General features: G+C 38.2%; 1 long non-coding RNA gene across 4 annotated transcripts; it reads left to right on the forward strand.

Moving 5' to 3' along the window:
* The first annotated feature begins 87 nt into the window (after positions 1–87).
* Positions 88–14,604, forward strand: LOC127563039 (uncharacterized). 4 transcript variants are annotated; one of them, XR_007953874.1, is made up of 5 exons: positions 88–1,141; positions 3,231–3,474; positions 4,470–5,128; positions 9,179–9,289; positions 12,243–14,604. It is a non-coding gene; the product is annotated as an uncharacterized LOC127563039 (long non-coding RNA). The 4 variants fall into 4 exon arrangements; XR_007953873.1 differs by lacking the exon at positions 3,231–3,474 and having other exon boundaries at positions 115–1,141; positions 4,467–5,128; XR_007953875.1 differs by lacking the exon at positions 3,231–3,474 and having other exon boundaries at positions 115–1,141; positions 9,838–14,604.
* The last annotated feature ends 4,303 nt before the right edge of the window (positions 14,605–18,907 follow it).

The raw sequence follows: 18,907 nt of genomic DNA on the forward strand, positions 1-18,907 counted from the left end.
CCAGGAAGCTACTTCCGGTTTCCTCTACTCGTCGTAGAAGGCGGGGTTTCTCTCGGTCCTCCGCTTCTGGGTCTGGGACTCCGAAAGTGCCCGAAGGCAGAGGTAGGCGATTCGGAGAGCGTAACTCTTGAAAATGGGCGGGCTCCTTAACGGGCGGGGCCTCAGATCAAGGAGTGGAAAGTGTTCCAAGAAAGGTCGCGCGTGCGCCAGCTCGGATTACTGGGCGTGAACGCTGATCTTGTTTCCCGGGAGAGCGCGGGTGGCTGTGGTGGAAGGATCTCCGCCTGTACACGCACGAGACCGAACCCAGACCGAGGTCACGGGGCCTCGTGAGCTTCGCTGATGTGGCCGCGGCCGCGTCCTCGGATGAGTGGAGAAGGCTGCGCCTCACACAGAAGGCCCTCCACCGGCACATCATGCGGAAGACCTGAGGCCCATCTGAGAGTGTTGAGTGAGGGGCGCGGACACGCGTGCACCGGCGCCCGGGCCGGGACCTAGAGGAGGGCTGAGATGCAGTACTGGGCTTTCTGAGCCTCAGATGAATGTGGGGGCAGAGATTCAGGGGCGCTTACTCTTTTATGTCATTGGATCCGCGTGACCGTCTGATCAAGCTTTATGTTACCCCTTTCTCAGAAGAATGTTTTTTAAATGCATAAGACAAAAACAAGGAATTACAAAGGAAACTATATTTACCAAACCAAAGTTGTCGGATATGTTTTTAAATTGGCGAATCCCAAGTTAAGACCCTGTGATCTAAAAGGAAGAAAGAAAGGGTGAGTGGTCTCTTCTTGACCTTGGGAATGGAGGAATATACCGGCGTGAGTTAGTTCATATATGAGAACCTTTAACCAGAGGACTTGGGGGCTAAAACTATTAATGGTACTTTATTGTCTCCCGGGGTTTCCAGTCTTTAGATCAGCCCTCACCTGCTTGGGACTAAAGGGATCTAGTTTTGCCAGAGCAAGACATGCAAGAATGACCCCAGGAGGTGAAGAATGAAAGAATGGCACAGGCCTCCTGGTTGCCACCCAGAAATGCTCCCTGGATCTGACCTATCTTGGAAGTCCCTCCGCAACCCATTCTTTTACTTTTCTCCTTTATGGGAGCATCTTTTGAGATTCTCAGTGCAACTTCTCGCCTGGTAAGTTTCTCTCCTCCACACTTCTTGCACACTTGATGATGGGTTACAGCCCACCATATTATACATTTCCAGGGTACAGGCCTATTAGGTACTTTTTAAACGGACCCTAATGAGTTGAGCTTATACCTACCAGCACCTCCTAGAATTGAACCACTTTATAGTCACCTCCTCAAAATGTTCATGTTAACATTGAATGCTCTAACCTGAAATTGATGACTTTTCTGAAAGTACCAATACAATTCAAATTTACCTTATTATGCAGAAATAGAACATCAGTTTGCATAGATGTTTGGCTGTGATCATTGCTGTCATTTATATAAGTGCTTTAATGCTTTCTGAATGTATAGACAGTATTGTTTGATTTTCATAACAAACCTGTAAGGTTGGTAATGCAAATTTACGTACTTTACAGATGAGGAAATTTGTGCCCACCATTCCTAACTCTTTACCTAGCTCTCTCTTTCTCCTATTCTCTAATTGTGTCTTTACTCTTTAGGATACTATTTCAGTACACCTTATCCAGAGACCCACTCCTAAGAATTTTCAGGTCATTTGGGCCATGTTTCAGTAAATGTACCTTCACATGTTACTGTGCTTTGAGTTGTTCCATATGTTATATGCCTGAAACTTTTTGCTAAATTAATTTGTTACAATTTCTAGCTGACAGTTTCCATAGAATCACTTTAACATCTTCAAATCTGGGGCAGCTAATTAGTACAGTGGACAGAGCACTAGCCATGATGTCAGGAGGACCTGAGTTCAAATCTGGCCTTAGACACTTAACACTTCCTGGCTGTATTACCCTGGGCAAGTCACTTAACCCCAATTTTGCCTCAGGGGGAAAAAAATTCTTCAAATCCCCTTACTCCAAAATAGTGGAAAGATATTAAAAGAACCTGAGGTAATTTTCACTCCATGTGTTAAACTGTTTCCTTTAGATTTTTTTAGGTCACTGGTCTGAAGTTCAATTTACCTAGAGCCTGGGTTCAGAAACTTGAATTATATTTTTTGCAAAAAACATAGCACTCAGATGCATATTGTATTCTCTGACCACCTCCAGAGTCCCATTGAGTACCTAAAATCTTTGTACACAGGAATCTTGCAGGCTAAAGGTTTTAAAGTTTGCTAAGACAGTTGGGGTTTAGTGACTTGCTCAGAATCACACAGATATGAAGTGTTAAGTTTCTGAAACCAGATTTGAACTCAGGGCTTCCTGATTCTATCCTCTGTGCCACCTAGCTGCCCCACTTCTATTCTCTTTCAACAGAACTTTTAATGGCATTCTATCACTTGAAGACTCAGTGCCAGTGAGGAAGAAAGTATTCTCCCTAGTCTTTCAAAGTTAAATTCCACTTCCCCTTTCTTTGGGGTGAGCACTAAACTACATAGCGAATAATCATGTTCTTTGGATTCCATAGAAACAGAACCCCATTCCAGCAGGGATCAGGGGAAAGAAAAGGGAAGGAGGAAGCTTAGGGTCTCACTTCTAATCATTATAGTATAAATAAAGGAGCCCTTACTTAGTTCCCAAGAGACTGAGTTTTCAGAGGCCATTTCCATTGCATCCAAGGGTGGGGGGCATTCCTTTGCTAGAGCAAGAATAGGCCATTTCAGAGACCAGCAGAGGCCAAGTGGGGTGTTCTTCAGCATCCTAAGAAGATACCTTTGAGGAAAATGGTCATTGAATCCTGCCAGGGCTCTAAAGCTATAATATTTTATCTAGCACTTCTCACTAAGGCTGCCATCTGCCCTGATTGTAGCAAATCTTTACCTAAACCTTCAGTTTTGGCAAAGCACCATCAAATTCACACATGTTAATAGCTCTCAATTTGCCATTGCCATGGTCTCTGCTTCACCATTTCCTCTGGTCTAATTTACCACCAGCTTGTGCCCAAAATGGGTTTTCATTCCACCAGCAACCAACATGTTCCCCATCATCTATGTACCTTTCATAGTATCAGCCCTAATTCCCCTTCCCAAGCTCTATACTCTTTCAAAGCTTCTGCTATACAATTCTCTTTTTATTTATTTTTTTTTACTATTTTATATTATATATATTATATTATTTTATTATTTTTCCTTTTTAAAGGAACCTGTAAATTTTCAGACTTGGAGTCTCTCAGCCCTCTCTGAAATTTAACCATTCACTCAATCACAACATATAGGGGCCTGACTGCCTTGAGTCTCCATAGCTGTGCTACATGTGAGATGTGGTTTTCCCAGTGTTCCATTATGATGGAACACAAGTCATACCTAGAGAAGAAAATTCTATTGCTGTTGGCAGCAAAGGCATCAGCAAGTCTTGCTGACTAGGTATTAGAATACCTACTGAGGTAAGCAGCCTTACTATCCCTCTGTACCTGGTCTCAAATTCACATATTTGGTCCTTACCACCCATCTTCACATTCATACAGTGGAAGGGAGTGGGGGTTGGGGAGGAAGTGATGATGTCTGATGTATATGGTCCTCTATAAAGATGTCAAGTGGGAGATACTGGGTATGCTAGTTAATGGCTGTTTGTACTCATTTCTTCTTCTGAACTTTTGGGATCTTTGAGGAAAGAAGTACATAAAAAGAATCTTATGGGTCAGAAGCTATATTTAGGGTATTTGTGAAGGGAGATTATTTATCAGTATGGGAAGAGAGTGACTAGCATTGGGTTGGGAAAGGATTCAAGCTACCTTTAGGCTCATGGCCACATGAGAGTTCTCCTACAGCATTGTCAGGCCTTTGGCCATTAGGTTAGAACAAGAGAAATACGGCTGAAGCCTAGGTGAAGTAATTTGAGAGGAAAGGAAAAGTTTTAAGTAGAGCATGGAGAGCTGAGAAGTGAATTATCTGGAAAGAATGAGATGGGTAAAGAAGAATTTTGTCAGTCTGTAAAGAGTGCAAGACTGTCCAAACTACAAGAGCAAAAATGTGGATGAATCCCGGAGGTACTTTGCAAATTAGGCTACATAAGAGAGTCATCAGCTTCTCTTATAGGTTAACTAGGACACTATTCTCCTTGATCTGGATTCTATAGGATGCTCTGCAAGATCCCTTGGATCCTGTAAAGGATCTTCCCTTGTAGGTGGGAATCAGGTCTACTAGGGTGAAGGAGTTTGAATCTGATTGATGTTGTTCTTTCTGAGAACAGATCTTGACTCTATACCATTTGCAAAGGATTTGAGATATTAATCAGCCACTGGATCTTATCTCAGAAATCCCTAGTTTGTTTCTTTGCATTTTGGAGGTGTAGAAAGCATTTCATCCCCATTCTTTCCACAGAAGAAATAGTTGTTGTAGAATGGAATATTTGAGTTCTGAATTCCTTGTTTCTCAGCAGAAGCCAGAAGCCAGAATGAGAAGCACAAACAGATGGAATTTGAGGGAATCCCTTTGATACACCATCCAGTGGGGTCCTGCATTTGCTGAAGCCAGCTATGTTGAGACTAAGCACCAGCAGGTTTCCAAAAGCAAAAACAACTTCCCTGACATCGTCAACTGATATTTCAGCATTTTTAAAATTGTTCCATCATTACATCATCCATTCTGGAAAATACCATTTTTACCAGCATATTGTTTGGATGACATTTTTATTACAACCAGCACTGTTGCTTGCCAATTCTTCAGCCACAACAGTGAATAGCCCCTGCCTCAGTGAGAAGTTCTTCACCCAGAAGTGAATTGTGGAAGCAAAACCTATGGACCCATCGTCCTGTTGTTGGGAGGCAGAAGAACTGGTCACCTATGCAAGACCATGCCATCTGCTTCTGTCCAAAATTAAATAACTAAATAAGATTTCTTCCTTGGTTTCCAACATTAGTAAAAAGAGAGGTGACCTACTCAGTCCTGAGCACTAAGGACGAACTGAAGAGGCCCATAGCCAGGCAGACCCTCAAGAAGATTTGAAGACAGAAAATTCTTGCCTTTTGGGAATCCTAAGAAAGACTGAGAGGGAGATACACTAGTAGTGAGTTTGTATGCCAACTCTAAAAGTCCCAGGTGGGTGAGAACAACTGTATCCCTCCCTTTCTCCTCTTTTGGCCCTCTATTGAATTCAGCTCTGTATCTATTGCCTCTCTCCTATCTATCCTTAACTTTCCTTCTTTCCCATACTTTCTTTCTTCTCTCCCCTTCCCTAAAGAACAGTCACCAGGTTTTTGTTGTTAAGCCACAAGATCAGAAATTCATGTGTACAGACGACAAAAAATTAATTATTAAATTAAGTTCATCACCACTTATAATTCATTAGTCAAAGCCTGTTAAGTGGACACTTCATGGCTATATTCAACACTATTAGTGGTTTGGTGATTGAACCTTAGGTGTAGGCTGTATGCAAAGTAAATGTTGGGGGCAGGGGGCAGTAAAAACTGGGAAGAGAGTCAAGAGAAATTCTTTTGAAGCTTCATCTTCAAGGGATCTAGAGGTTCCAAAAAGACATAGAAGAGGAGGGATAGCATTCTGTGCATCATGTATATCTCACTGCATTTTATCATAACCAAGATGTGAGGATAGTAGCCATCTGTTTGAATTGATATGAGCAGGAATGAGGGAAAAGGTACAAAATATGCTTTAAAATATTTTTTACAATTTTACTGTCTAATAAGACCAGATAATATTTTTTAAAAACATTTTTAAAATCCCTCTATGGCTTATGGGGACTTCAGATAATTCAAACAACATATGTGACAATAAAAGCTCAAATAAAAAAATTATCTTAATTTAAATTTTATTTTCAGATGAATATCAGTCTCCTCTTCTACTTTCCTTCCCTTCTCCCCACTGAGAAAGCAGAAAGAAAAAAAATACATACTCAAAACTGCTCTGCCAAACTTATATAGTTAAGCAAAACAAAATTTCTCATTGGCCCTACCTAAAAAAGTATGTCTCAATTTGTGCTCTGAGTTCATCACCTCTGTCAGGAAGTAGAAAGCATGTTTCTTCAAGAATGCTCAATCATATCATAATATTTTTATTTATTAAAAACTTCACACACACACACACACACACACACACACACACTCACTCTCTCTCTCTCTCTCTCTCTCTCTCTCTCTAAGGATGGGTCTTAGAAACACCTTGCTAAAAGTATGAAGGATGGCTCCTGCTGGGTGCAAGATTAGATCAGACTAAGGATGGAATTAAAGCTTTTCATAATATATTCACTGAATAATGAGGATTCGGAAGGAGGTCCTTTCTTAGTCCTAAGTTTCTTCATACATTCTTTTATGTTTCCCCCTTTTGCCCTCTCTCCCTTCACTGTCTGAGAAGACAACTCGTTTGATTAGGAAGAAAGGGACAAAAGGGTAGGAAATGATGCTGCTGGAAGAAAGTGAGAGGGAGGGAGTTGGTAAGTTGATAATATCCGAGTGGGAGCCCAGACAAGGACATCCAAGTCACCTGAAAGGCAAAGGGGAAAAATCTATTCAAGGCAGGATGTCCTAGCTGGTCTGTGTTTCCATGGAAGTGAAGTCAGCACCTTTCTATATCAGGGAGCACCCTTCTGTGTCATGGCCAGCCCGTCTATCAGTGTCCCAGGAACAGCTGGATCTTCAGCACTTTCACCCTCCTCTCCCCTGGAAAGGACGTTGTGCTGGCCCAGCTGGGGCAGTTTAGAGGCACAGAAGAAGCTAGAAGCTAGACTGAGAATAGTGGGCTTGAGCCTCACCAATATGGCCATGTCTTCCCCAGAGAGTGGGGATGGCTGAGCCTTCTTTAAGGATGTTACGTGGGAGGTCTACCAGCATTTGAGCACTCTGGGTGAGTGAGGCCTTTGGGCTAGGTTAGCTGGTGCCTCAGATAGAGAAACCGTCTTTGCTGCCCTGGGCCAGCTTTACAGATTATTATCCCCTGACTTTACAGATGAGGAAATTGAAGTTCAGGCACTCCATACCTAACTCTGCTTCTCAGCATTATTCAGATTAAAACTGTTTTTCTTAAAGCCACCTTAAACCCAACTTGCATGTCTCTTAGATTCTGATCAAAGAAATCCCCTGATCTTCATTCTAGATATGCTCTGCCTTTTTCAATTTCTCTTGGTTGAATTTTCTTTTAGACTTCTCTTTAGCTAGTTCTATTCTAATGTTTCCTGCCAAGTTGAATCACCCTTTCTTAATTTAGTGCTGGACAGCTCCTCCTTAGTTTTCTTCAGTAGCTTATGTTCAATAAATTTATCTAGTCTATCTACATGACTATACATTTCTGTGCTATCCCTCTCTCCATTTTCTTCTTCGTGCATTCCTGTATTACGGTTCTCTATTCTTCTGTAGGAAGATGGTGAGTGATTGGTAACCATAAGATAGAACATAAGTATAACTCAATGAGATGTCAGAACTAGGGATGAGTGTGAATTGTGGAATATAATTCAGAACTTAGGAAACTTTAGTTCTAATCCATGTTTTGTCACTAGTGTTATGTATAGAAGGAAAAGTGCTGATCTTAGAGTCAAGTGAGCCTTGCGTTTCATTCAAGCCTCCAACTAGCTAGCTGTGTGGTTAAAAGTCATTTAGTCATTATAAGCCTTGATGTCATAACTTTTAGCTATTATATATTAGCAACATAACAACTAAAAGAAATGATGCAGCCATTCTGGAGAATAATTTGGAACTATGCCCAAAGAGCTATAAAATTGTAATCTTTTGATCCAGCAGTGTCTCTACCGGGCCTATATTCTAAAGAGATGATAAAAGAGACAAAAATGTTTGTAGCAGACCTTTTTGTAGTGGCAACTAGAAATTGAGTAGATGCTCATTAGTTAGGAAATAGTTGATTAAGTTAGGGTAAATGGAGGTAATGGCATATTATTCTATAAAAAACAACGAACAGGCTGATTTCAGAAAAGCCTAGAAAGACTTAAGTGAGCTGATGCTGAGTAAAGTGAGCAAAATCAAGAGAACAACATTATGTGATGATCAACTGTGATGGACTTAATTCTTTTAAACAATGAGGTGATTCAAGGCAATTCCAATAGACTTGGGATGGAAAGAGCCATTCACATCCAAAGAGGGATCTAACTGTGGAAACTGAATTAAGATGAAAGTATACGATTTTTACTTTTTTTGTTCTTTCTCATGGTTTTTCTTTTTTGTTCTGATTTTTTTTTTACAACATGATTAATATAGAAATATGGTTTAAATGCAGATGTATAACATCAAATTGCTGTCTTGGGGAGGGAAGGAGAAAACTTTTGGAACTCATTCTTACAAAAAGAATGTTGAAAACTATGTGTGATTGGAAAAAATACTATTAAGTGGGGGGGAACATAATGATAACTAGCTGTTTGATTTGTTGTTGTACCATTGTGTTCAACTTTTCAAGACCCTATTGGGGATTTTCTTGACAAACATCCTGGAGGTTTCCATTCTTTCTGCAGCTCATTTTACAATTGAGGAAACTGAGGTCAATAGGGTTAAATGATTTGCCCCAGGGTGACAAAGCTAATAAGTTTCTATGGCCAGATTTGAATTCAGATCTTCCTGACTTCAGGCCAGGCACTCTATCCACTGTTCCATCAAGGTGCCTATTTATTTCCTCACAACTATCCTACAAAATAAATGCTAATTTCTTCATTTTACAGATAGGGAAATTGAGACCAAAAGGTTAAGTGAGTTATCCAGAGCTAGGGCTAATAAATATCTAAAGCAGATTTAAACTCAGATCTTCTTGATTTCAAGTCCAGCATTCTTTCCCCTGTGCCATCTAGCTTCTCCCCTATAGGTTTATTGTGAGATTTAACATGCATATAGAACTGTTTTATAAACCTTAAAGCACTATATAATTGACAACTACTACTATTACCATAGATAATTTTTTCCTCTATCTGGTTGTTAGTTTCTTCCTAAAATATTACTTCTAACTTTGCTACTTTATAAATGAATGACTTCCTCCATGCTTCTGACTCAAGGTTAAAGAAGAGTTCTTGTCTATGTGGAAGGGAGGAAGTAGAGGATTCTGGGAAAGAAATGTGAGGGTACTACCACATGCCAATATCAAGATTTAAACTTCCATCAAGTTCTTAGAACTTGAAGATGGCTACGTTTTCTGTTCCCCCAGAATTTCAAGCCTCTAAACCTGTTCTCATCTCTTGGAACAAGAAAACAGAGGTATGGGACCTAGAAGCCCAGAATACTGAGGAGAAAAGGAATTATCCAAGAACCTGTAAAGGTAAGTGAGGAAAGAATATTACTTTTGAACACTTAGATTTAGTTCTTTGGAAAGATCTCCTGAGCCAGACCTCATTGGAAGATTTTGGGGTTTTTTGCCCCTTTGCTGTTTAAAGACCTGTTTAAGCCTTCCTTGGACCATCTCCCCACATAAAGTTCTTTCCCCAAGACTACAGGCCTCTTTGACCTCTATTAAAGCCACCTCCCTACAGATGTGAGATGATACAGTGCTTAACTGCCTCTCCTACTTCCTTGGTATCTACATAAGTTGCCTTGCTTCATGTGAATCTCACTGCATTTTTATCATAACCAAGATGTGAGGATAGTAGCCAGCTGTTTGAATTGATATGAGCAAGAATGAGGAAAAAAGTACAAAAGATGCTTTAAAATATTTTTACAATTTTACTGTCTAATAAGACCAGATAATATTTTTTAAAAACATTTTTTAAATCCCTCTATGGCTTATGGGGACTTCAGATAATTCAAACAACATATGTGACAATAAAAGCTCAAATAAAAAAATTATCTTAATTTAAATTTTATTTTCAGATGAATATCAGTCTGCTCTTCTGCTTTCCTTCCCTTCTCCCCACTGAGAAAGCAGAAAGAAAAAAAATACATACTCAAAACTGCTCTGCCAAACTTATATAGTTAAGCAAAACAAAATTTCTCATTGGCCCTACCTAAAAAAGTATGTCTCAATTTGTGCTCTGAGTTCATCACCTCTCTCAGGAAGTAGAAAGCACGTTTCTTCAAGAATGCCCAAGAATTGTGATTGGTCATTGTGTTGGTCAGAGTTTCCAAGTTTGGATGAATTTGTGGAGTAGAGGCTTCCCATGACTGCCATATTGGCTCTAACCTTCTCAAATCATTCTCAAAAAAACCCCACATTTCTTATACCTTGCTCTAAGAACACAAATGCCTTGTCACATTTTCTTAGAGGTAGAAGGAATCTCTGAAATTATCTAGTCAAATCCATGTTTGAACAGTAATTCCTTCATCTTACCCATCCTCATCCAAGTTTTTTTAACAGCTCTTGCTACTTTTACGATTTTTCATCGACTTACCTCAAACTGGGATCTTGGGAATATTTCTCTGAAGGCTGTTTCTAACAGACATATATTAATCCTTATTCTCTACAAGTACTATTGTGAATATTTGCTACCATTATTTTTTTTAATTGCTCCAGAGTTTACTGATGCTTCATTTTTTAGCTTGCTTTTCATTATAACTCTCCTTATCAATTCTGCAGTTCTTCAGAGCCAAGTGTTAAAGCTGAATTTCAACCATAAAGCTAATAAACAAAAAATTCTTTTATGGGATCCTTTTTCTCATTCTATCTGTGGCCCTATGCATATGATCATTAAGTGTAGAAATTGGAAGGGACTTTAGAAAGTCCAAGACCACACAGATTAATGATAAAGATGGGTTTCAAACTGAGTCCTCTGATTCCAAACCAAATATCCTTTCACAATTCATACTCGTATCTGCAAAGCCTCAGTTTTGTCCTCAGTTTCTCCTTTCTTGGATAAAAGTGCCTCCTACTTTTTGGTAAAGAGGTGGTGTAATGGAACATTTTCTGACAATATTAATGTGTGAATTTATTTTGTTAGAGTGTACCTATTTTTTTACAAGGGAAGGCTTTTGTGGAAGAGTTGAAGAGAGTTGTAGATTAGGAATGATGTTAAAAAGAAAGAAAAGAATGTCAATGAAACATTTTTAAAATATAAGAGAATAGAAAGGGATCTAGAAAGCAGAGTACTCTTGATATTAAATTTAACATTATTTTAAAAGCCAAATGGTACAAAATAGAGATTTAAGGGATTTTTTTCCAGGGGTCATACTTTGCAACTATTATTCAATTACTGCATTAGAAATGCTAACTGTAACAAAACAATAAGACAAGAAAAAGAAATTGGCAGAATAAAAATATTCATTGAGGAAACAAAATTGTCATTCTTTGCTGATTAAAAAATTGCAAGATGTAAAATAAACCCACAAAAATTTCTATATACTATATACAAAATCCAACAGGAAGAGATAGAGATAGAAATTTTATTTAAAATAACTGCAGACAGAAATTAGGCAAGGACCCACACTTAATACCACATACCAAGATAAGATCAAAATGGGTCCATGATCTAGGCATAAAGAATGAGATTATAAATAAATTAGAGGAACATAGGATAGTTTATCTCTCAGACTTGTGGAGGAGAAAGAAATTTGTGACCAAAGATGAACTAGAGACTATTACCGATCACAAAATAGAAAATTTTGATTATATCAAATTAAAAAGCCTTTGTACAAACAGAACGAATGCAAACAAGATTAGTAGGGAAGCAACAAACTGGGAAAACATCTTTACAATTAAAGGTTCTGATAAAGGCCTCATTTCCAAAATATATAGAGAACTGACTCAAATTTATAAAAAATCAAGCCATTCTCCAATTGATAAATGGTCAAAGGATATGAACAGACAATTTTCAGATGAAGAAATTGAAACTATTACCACTCACATGAAAGAGTGTTCCAAATCACTATTGATCAGAGAAATGCAAATTAAGACAACTCTGAGATATCACTACACACCTGTCAGATTGGCTAAGATGACAGGAAAAAAATAATGATGAATGTTGGAGGAGATGCGGGAAAACGGGGACACTGATGCATTGTTGGTGGAGTTGTGAACGAATCCAGCCATTCTGGAGAGCAATCTGGAATTATGCCCAAAAAGTTATCAAACTGTGCATACCCTTGGATCCAGCAGTGTTTCTATTGGGCTTATACCCCAAAGAGATACTAAAAAAGGGAAAGGGACCTGTATGTGCCAAAATGTTTGTGGCAGCCCTGTTTGTAGTGGCTAGAAACTGGAAAATGAATGGATGCCCATCAATTGGAGAATGGCTGGGTAAATTGTGGTATATGAATGTTATGGAATATTATTGCTCTGTAAGGAATGACCAGCAGGATGAATACAGAGAGGCTTGGAGAGACCTACGTGGACTGATGCTAAGTGAGATGAGCAGAACCAGGAGATCATTATACACTTCGACAACGATATTGTATGAGGATGTATTCTGATGGAAGTGGATTTCTCTGACAAAGAGACTTAACTGAGTTTCATTGGATAAATGATGGACAGAAACAGCTACACCCAAAGAAGGAATACTGGGAAATGAATGTGAACTATTTGATTTTTGATTTTCTTCCCGAGTTATTTTTACCTTCTGAATCCAATTCTCCCTGTGCAGCGGGAGAACTGTTCGGTTCTGCAAATATGTATTGTATCTAGGATATACTGCAACATATTTAACATATATAGGACTGCTTGCCATCTTGGGGGGGGGGGAGGAGGGAGGGAGGGGAAAAAACGAAACATAAGTGATTGCAAGGGATAATGCTGTGTAAAAATTATCCTGGCATGGATTCTGTCAATACAAAGTTATTATTAAATAAAATTAAATATAAAAAAAATAATAATAAAAATAAAAATAAAATAAAATAACTGCAGACAATATAAAGTACTTAAGTTTCTGTAGAGCAAGATAAACCCTAGGGACTGATGAATACAGTTATAAAATGTTTTTTTCACACAAATAAAGACTGATTTAAACAGTTGGGGAAATATTAGTTGTTCAAAAGTAAACCACACCAATTTAATAAAAATGACAATTCTGCCTAAGTTATTCAGTGCCATACCAATCAAAATTTCAAGGGATTATTTTATAGAGCTAAAAAACATAGCAGAATTCATCTGAAAGAGAAGATGGTCAAGAATATTAAAAAAAAATAAAAGTGAAGGAAGGTAGCACCAAATTTTAAATTATATTATAAAGCAATAGTCATGAAAGTGGGATAGATTAGGTACAAAATATGCGGTAGTAAATGATCAAGGTGATCTGGTGTTTGATAAATCCAAAAATCTAAGCTTTAGTGATGTATTTGACAAAATTTGCTGGGAGAATTGGAAACCAATTTGGCGAAACTCGTCATGCATCAACATCTCACACTATATGCCAAAATAAGATCAATAATGTTTTAGACAATAAAGGATGTTATCATTACTAAATTAGAAGAACATGGAAAAGTGTAACTGTCCAATCTACAAGTTAAGGGAAATAAGAGGCAAAGAACATTATAGGAATTAAAATGGATGATTTTGATTACATAAAATATAAAACATTTTGCACAAACAAAACTAATACAGACATAATTAGAAGGAAAACAAGAAATTAGGGGAAAAATTAATGTAAATTTCTTTGAAAAAGGCCTTTTTCTCAAATATATATGGAACTGAACCAGATCTATAAAAAATCTCCTCAATTGGTAAATGGTCAAAAGATATGAACAGGCAGTTTTCAGCAGAAAACAACAACAAAAGTCACATGAAAAAATACTTTAAATCCCATCAGATTATTGATTAGAGAAATACAAATTAAAACAACTTTGAAATACCCCCTCATACCTATCAGATTGACTACTTTGGCATAAAAGATAATTGACATGTTGGAGGGGGTGTAGAAAAAGTAGGACACATGTACTTTTGGTGGAATTGTGAATTAGTCTAACCATTCTGGAGAACAGTTTATAGAACTATGCCTAAAGGATTATAAAACTAAAACTAAAAGCGTCACCTTTGACCCAGCAATACTACTTGAAAGATTAAAAAATAGGGAAAATGGCCTATTTGCACAAAAAATATTTATAGCAGCTCTTTTTGTAGAGGCAAAGAATTAGAAATTGAGATTCCCTACTAATTAGGCAAATTTGTGGCAGATGATTGTGATGGCATGCTGTTGTATTTTAAAAAGTGACAAGAAGTACATTTTGTTTCCTTTCTCATTTTTTTCTTTTTGATCTGATTTTTCTTGTGCAACATGATATTTGTGGAAATATGTATAGAAGGATTACACATGTTTAACATGATATTATTTACTTGCCATCTAGGGGAAGGGAAGAAAAATATTTGGGAACACAAGGTTTTGCAAGAGTAAGTGTTGAATGTCCATGCATATGTTTTGAAAATAAAAAGCTTTAACCAAAAAAAAGGTAACTAGATTGTTTTTTAAAAAAGAAAAAAGAAAAAAGGACAACTTGGCAAGACATATAGGAACTGATGAAGAGTGAAGTGAGTAGAACACAGTAACAGTAATATTGTAGGCATGATCAGCTGTTAAAGACTTAGCTATTTTGATCAAAATTCAAGACAATTCCAAAGGACCTGTGATGAAAAATAAGAAGCACAGTAGTATTCCACACAGCCCATAACACTGATAAACTATGTTGTTACTGTCCTAATAAACTCAATCAAAAACCTTTCTGTCTGTTTATACCTCTTTCTATCCCTCCCACATGCAAAAAGTTTAACTATGGAGGATAATTTCATTTCCCCCTTCCCCTTTCTCATACTATACTAGTACTAGGAGTGGTTTCCCTTCACATCATGAAGAGATTTCCATTTTCTGAGTAAAAATGCCAACATTTCAAATTCTACTTTGAAACAAGGACTTCTGTTTTTTCATGCCAGTTTTCTGAGACATCCTGGAGATGAACAACAGCTGGGTTTGAATCCCAAGTCCAGCACCTTAGGCACTAAGCCACGGGCTTCTTAAACTTTTTTCATTTACAGTTTCACCCAAGAAATTTTTATGTGACTCCTAGTATATAAAATAGGACAAATCAAACATCTACTGATAATCATAATTTTGCAATCCTCATTCAGTCACAAGACCCTATATGAGGTTATGAACCACAGTTTAAGTAGATGGGCACTAAAGAACCCTAATCAAATCAATTCATCTGTCTGAATATTATCTTTCTAATTAAGCAGAACATAGTATTTGTTGCTAATTTTATAAAGTTCTCTAGCTATATACTCTCCCTTCTCCTTTCTTTCAAAATAGCTGATGAAATAAGTTTGCCAAAAAGTCAATATTGGTGGCTTTCAAAGTCTGTTCAGCTGTATTTCTCAGAGTTCCAAAGAATCCCCCAATTATCCTCATAAGCATGTGTAAATTAGTTTTTTTTTTATTTCATACTAATTTTTTTATTTTACATATGAGAAAATTGAAGTTCACAGAGATTGTGACTAGTCTGTGGCTGGGGGCGGGGTAGGGGTGGGGGGAGGATCAGGAATTGTACCTAGAACTCCTGACTCCAATTCCAGCATTCTTTCCACTAAATCACATTGCCTCTCTATTCCCAGATTTTACCCAGTGACAGTAAAATGTTTTAGAGTTCATATTAAAATAGCTTCAAGCTATATCTAACTTTAAAATAAAGTAGTCTGTTCCTTCTATAATCATATACTTTAAACACTAGCCTAAATCACAGGCGTACCTACATCATCTCTTACCTGCTGGCCAGAGATTACTCTGTCTCTAGTGCCTATCCCACCATGTTCTCTATCATTACAAGCATTATTCTTTATGATTCTTTCTCCATGCAATTTTAAAACGCATCTTAAACTATGCTATCACTTTAAACAAATTTACTTTGACCCCTCTACTGAGTTCACCAAAGACAAGTAATCCTGAAACTGGTAGAGCTGAAGATTAAACCACTCTGGACAAGTAAATTAGTTTTTTAAAAGGAGATGTTTTCTTGATTCTCCAGGGCCACTGGAGTTTTACAAACTCTTAATGTCAGAATGTGTTTAAAATGAGTGCTTGTTGATTGGTTAACTGAGATCTGGCCTTGCCAGAGAAGCAGATGCCCTAGGGTAAAGGCATTATTTGTGTCCCTATAGCTTGTAGTTTGCAGGGAATCCATTCTGCCTGCCTTAGTTCCAAATTCTGTACTTCAAATTTTCTTCTTTTATGCTGTTCTGAAGATAAAAATCAAAACAAAACCATTGAATGTATCCCCTCCACACCCAGTGATTCCTGCTACTTTATAAATTATAAACCAGTGCAGGAAGAGACTTTTATGAAATAAAATGGAATATATTTTTGCTGAGGCAATTGGGGCTCAGTGACTTGCCCAGGATCACACAGCTAGGAAGTGTTAAAAGTGTCTGAGACCAAATTTGAACTCAAGTCTTTCTGACTTCAGGGCTGGTGCTCTATCTACTGCGCCACCTAGCTGCCCCTAAAATGGGCTATATTCTTGACTTTTACCTTTCCCTTATCTTCCTACAGGAGTCAGGAAGGAGAAGGAGAAAAAAAAGGCAGAAAAAGAGAAGGGTCTGGGTTGAGGAGCCTTTCATTGCTTGTCTGAAGAAGCCGTCTCTAGGTTTTGAAACCCAGCAAAAGGAAGCAACATCTGAGAGGCCCCAAGAGCTGCCAGATCTGCTATCCAGGGCTTGGCCTTGACTCCAGAAGGAGACTGGAGTTTTGCCATCTGCTCAAACTGTGATAGAACATTTCAGAATCCCTCAGTCACGACATTCCACCAGCTGAACATCTCTATCCTTATTCTGACTATGGGTGCTGCTTTACCAGTGCTGCCCAATTGATCAGTCATTGGCTGGGGCACTCTGGAGTGTGTCCTTATGCCTGTGGATGCTGCTTATAAGTCCAGGCAATCTGATCCAACATAGCCATGTTCCTACTAGAAATTGCCTGTTCACTTGGTTGATCATATGATCTATCTATGGATCTTATAACTCTAGTAGGAAGGAAGGCACAAACATGAAACGTTAAGAACCAATGCAGTAACTAAATAATGCATTTCAGAAAGCAGTTCCTAATTAATTGCCTATGGAAAAATAAACCCTTAGTTCAGAGGAAAGAGTTATTACTGTGGGCTTGAGTGTAATGGGAAGGCATCATCTAACTTGAATGAATTGTACCTGAAAGAATGAGAACTTGAACAGGTAAAAAGAAAGAGAAGTGAGATTAACACCTGAACAGATAAAAGAAAATGTATGATGTTTAGGAGACCTTTACTCCAGGAGTCAGAGGACTCAGTTCAAATACTGTCTTTACTGTTACCAAGTGTGACTTGGGCTCAGTTTCCTCATCCATAAGGGAAAGGGAAGAGAAGAGAATATAGTACCTGCTACATGCATGGCATTCTGGGTTTTTGTCACTAAGGAAAGGAACTCACTCATTCTATAAGTTTCCTCCCTCCAAACCATTCTGTATGAGTCTACTCAATTCTTACCTTGCCTTAATCACTGAATGGGTACAAACTGAAATGTGGTAAAGAAAGACTTTAGCTTTAAAAGGCCAAGGTCTCCCACTGAGTCCAGGGCCATTTTTAGTCATCCTGATCTATCTTTTGCCACTGAATACAGATGGCTCTGGGGGGGAAAGTGAGGTATATTACAGCCCTATCTCACTTAAATCCACTTATATATCATGGCATCACTTCCCTGATGTCATGGTCCTCATTGAAAATGAAAGATATGGGGCAGCTAGGTGGCACAGTGGATAGATCACCAGCACTGAAGTTGGGAGGATCTGAGCTCAAAACTGGCCTCAGACACTTGACACTTTCTAGCTGTATGGCCCTGGGCAAGTCACTTGACTTCAATTGCCTCAGCAAACAAAAAGAAAAACTTCACAAACATTCTCTAGTTTGTGAAATGGGAATGATACTTTGAGTATCTGTGAGATTTAAATGAGATTTTGTATATAAAGTACTTCACAAACTTTAAAGGACTATATAAATATCAATTACAGAATAATTTGGCGTAATCTGAAAGAATTAAATTAAGCCAAAACTAGCAGAATACAGCTCCAAAAGCACTTTGAAAAACTGGCCCCTTCAAACTCTGTCCCACCCTCTTTTCTCTGACACATCCCCTGAGCCTGAAAGGAGATAGATGGTAGAAAAGTGATTCCATCATTCTTCCTTGCTTGGTATCAAAATCACAAAAAGGGAAAATAGAACTATCTCACTTAATGTTCCAGTGTAGGTCCTTCACCCCCAAGTCATACCAAAATCACTTGGCAGATAGATGAAGTTGGGAGATGTACGAATAAACCAGCGAGTCCCAGGAAGTGCCAAAGTCCCAAGAAGGCACTCCCAAGAGGCTGACATTACTTCCCCCATGAACTGAGCCTGCAGACTCTGCTATCTCTCTGCATGTCTCTTGTTTCCTTCTGTCATCTTTTGGAATGTTTCTAATAAAAAAGGCAATTTTCTTATTTAATTAACCTGTTATATCTGGACCTTTATGTTAAAATAACCCCAAGTAACTAACTACTTACAGTTTCTATTCCTTATCCAAAAATAAAACAACAAAAAACAAACATGCTTTTTAAAAAGCTAGTTAATAGTATTTACTTTGCAGAGACACTGCAGAATAGATAGGGACTGACTACCTCAGTGTTCCCTTAGATTTTTCAAATTTACATCTCCAAAACAATTCATCTTTCTCCTTAAAATCCATCCCATTTCCAAAGTTTCTAGTTTCTGTTAAGGATACTACCATATTTTTAAGACATCTAGGTTTGCAACCCTGGCGCCATCCTCCAATTTCTCCTCCCCAATCTCACCCAACAGGTTGCCAAGCTTTCCTCATCTCACCTCTATGAAATCTCTTGTAGCCATTTTTCATCTTTCTCTTCACAGACCCTTATTATCTTTCACTATATTACCATAGTCTCCTAAATGGTCTCCCTGACTCCAATCTTTCTCTTTTCTAATCTATCCTTTCCATAGCCTCCAA

Source organism: Antechinus flavipes, chromosome 1, assembly GCF_016432865.1.
Source record: "Antechinus flavipes isolate AdamAnt ecotype Samford, QLD, Australia chromosome 1, AdamAnt_v2, whole genome shotgun sequence".
NCBI lineage: Eukaryota > Metazoa > Chordata > Mammalia > Dasyuromorphia > Dasyuridae > Antechinus > Antechinus flavipes.